We start from the raw sequence: 3,208 nt of genomic DNA, 5'->3' as shown, positions 1-3,208 counted from the left end.
TAGACACAATATAATCATGATAAATAGGGTAACCCTAGACACAATATAATCATGATAAATAGGATAACCCTGGACACAATATAATGATGATAAATAGGGTAAATATTCTAACACTATTCAATTTAATTTATCAAAGAAACATGGACTCCAACTACTTACACGGATACTGGAACACGGCTAATATCCAAAATAGTGGACGTGGTGAAAGCTGATGTCATGTATATGTGTATGCATGCATATATCTATGCACATGTATGTAATCATGCATACATACATATATATAATAATGATAAATATCTCAATTGAAATTTAACATTAATATACTTCACACTTTCCTTATAAACATATTTGCTGCACTTTCCATATAATAGCAGCCCTCACCATAGAATTCTAATTAAGAAACATGTGTCTTAGTAGCTAAAATAACTAGTTAAGTTTAATAGAAACAAACCTCAGAAAATGTTATTAGTGTTGGAAGTCTCACATTGATTAGAGATAAGATCAATTAGAGTATACATGTGGATGCAAACCTTACCTTACAAGTCAGTTTTGTGAGGTTAAGTTACATTTAAAGTCCACTTTTTAACATGATATCAGAGTCATGGGTTAGAGCTTATGTTAACGAGATTTGTGTTTGTTGGACATATCATTGCTATCAGACCACCTATTAATGTCTAGTCTCACACATGAGATGTATATACCTCGACGTGAGGAAGAGTGTTGGAAGTCCAACATCGAATAAAGATAAGACTAATTTGGAGTATATATGTAAGTGCAAACCTCACTTTACAAACGAGTTTTATGAGGTTGAATTAGACTCAAAATTAAATTTTTAATAATTAGGATTTCATTATTTAAAGTAAAAGTTGTTTTCTTTAATTTCTTTTTACTTTTTTACTTTAATAATTAGGATTGCATCTATGAAGTGTTTGACCAATAATAGACGTCAGTTTACTTTTTGTATTCATACTCAAGCCGTTTTTAAGAGGTGTCCAAGATGTATCTAGAAGGTTTCTAATCTGAAAAAATACTGTTCGCTTCTGACACAGTTGAGGAGCGTTGGACACATGTTGAACCATGTGTTGAAGGAGTGTTTGAGAATTGTCGTGTCCAAAAAGTGGGGGACATGGCAAAACGCTATTTATAGAAGTGTTAGTGCTTCCTAGTGCCTTACTCTAAACTGTATGCATGGAAAATGAATTGTGAACTCAAATTCAGTTTTGTACCTCAATGCTAGTACTAGACCTAGAAAGCAAGCCTTCACTGTAAGTAAACGCTACAATCACGTCAAAGGATGATGGTGAACAGGTGACAAACCACCCGAACAAAATACTAGGGGATGATTCTTGATTTGATATAAGTTGCTTTGGCCACCAAAGCCTGCAATGTCTCTTCATCTTACTCTTATGATCTTCACATTAACTGAGTTACTGTTCATGAAGTTCCTGCAATAGACAGAGACAAGCATGAGCTTACTTCAATAAAAATTCTCAGATTAAAAAATATGCAAATCAAAATTCAATTTATGTAACAAATTAATAAAAACTATAAAATTTAGATGGAATCATAGGTCATATTACATGCTATACTTACCCTTTTATACATTACAGAGTAACATTACATCTGGAATTACACCCTATGATATCAACAAGCACCCACCCAATGATTACAGCAGAGGAAAATGAATCTATTCAATTCTGTGCTCTTCAAGAAAACAACACAACTACGCCAATACAAATCCGAATAAAAGCCACTTCAAATGAAATGTACAGGACCTACACTTAAAACAATTCAACCGCTATGCCCACATTTAAAACAAAGAGAAAATGGCCAACTAAACCCTACCTCCCAAACAAGCATTTAAACCCAACCAAAACAAAACAATTACAATTAAAAACAGTGGATTATGGGCAGTTAAGGAGTGACAAATTGATAATGTGGAAAGGCAAAAGATAAAGAAAATGAATGAGCTCCCACCGTCGTCGTCCCACTGACTTGCAATTTTGATAGAGGGAAATGGATTTCGAGGGCACGACTGAAGCTAGATTGAAAGCTACATTCAAGGTGGACTGAAACTGCGGTACGAATGCAAAGCAAATTGGCTCACTGCAAACACGAAAGAATCAAACATTGGTCCCAAGTATCAATCCAGCAAAACATCGAACAATTGATCAATTTCTCAATATTTACAAACAACCAAACCAATTGCTGGAAAATTTTCATTTTTTTTTCTCCCTCCGCGTTCCCCAAAACACAAGAGAAAGCAAGTGTTATGTATTAGTTGATTTTGCATTTATTACTCTAATTTTATACGTGTTTAGTTCTATTTAATTTTTAATAACTTTTTGTTTTTTTATTTCGTATTTAGTTTGTAATATTTTTTGTAATTTTGTTTCATTATTTAACTTATGATTTCATTTTTAATATGTTTATGTTTTGTAATTATTATTTAAATTTTAAAATGTTATGTTATTTGTTATTTATAATTTAAATTGTAATATGTAATAATGTTTTTAGCATTTAATTTATTTTAGAATATGTTAATTTTTTTAATTATAATGTATTTGATCTTAAGTTTTGTTTTTTAAGTAATTTTGAATTTATGTGTTAATGTTTATAATTTTATATTTTATTTAAAATATTTTTATGTTCTTGATTTATTATATAATGTTTAATATGTTATGTTGTTTTTATTTATTAGTTAATTTTGAATGTCTTAATGTTTTTAATTTTTGATTGAATTTATAATAAGTTTATGTTTTTTAATATGTGATGTTTTTCTAATATATTATTTAATTTAGAATTATTCGATTGATGAATATGTAGTGATAACTATGTTTATTTTAAGTTGTAATTAATATTATCTAATGAATATTTATCCTTTTCTATATTTTCAAATAAATTCATGTTTGGTGTTCGAATTTTCTTCTTTCTTAAATGAAGTGTGGTGAGGCTTTAATCATATTTCGAAGTGCGGTTAAGGTTTTTGATTTTCCTTTTACAGCAATCAATTCAAAAATTCATATACATTCAGATTCAATGATACAATTTCTACATCTAATCCATATTCGTGCATTCAATCCATTCATATTCAGTCCAAAATACACACACACATACACACACACACACACACACACACACACACACACACACACACATATATATATATATATATATATATATATATATATATATATATATATATATA

At 29.6% G+C, this 3,208-nt stretch overlaps 1 pseudogene; it reads right to left on the bottom strand.

The window, feature by feature from the left end:
- The window catches only part of LOC106758207, an 11,291-nt pseudogene extending 9,025 nt beyond the window's left edge, over nt 1-2,266 (bottom strand).
- Nucleotides 2,267-3,208: the final 942 nt, after the last annotated feature.

Source organism: Vigna radiata, chromosome 4, assembly GCF_000741045.1.
Source record: "Vigna radiata var. radiata cultivar VC1973A chromosome 4, Vradiata_ver6, whole genome shotgun sequence".
NCBI lineage: Eukaryota > Viridiplantae > Streptophyta > Magnoliopsida > Fabales > Fabaceae > Vigna > Vigna radiata.
Note: the sequence above shows the minus strand (reverse complement) of the source record. Positions and strands in the feature narration are given on the sequence as shown.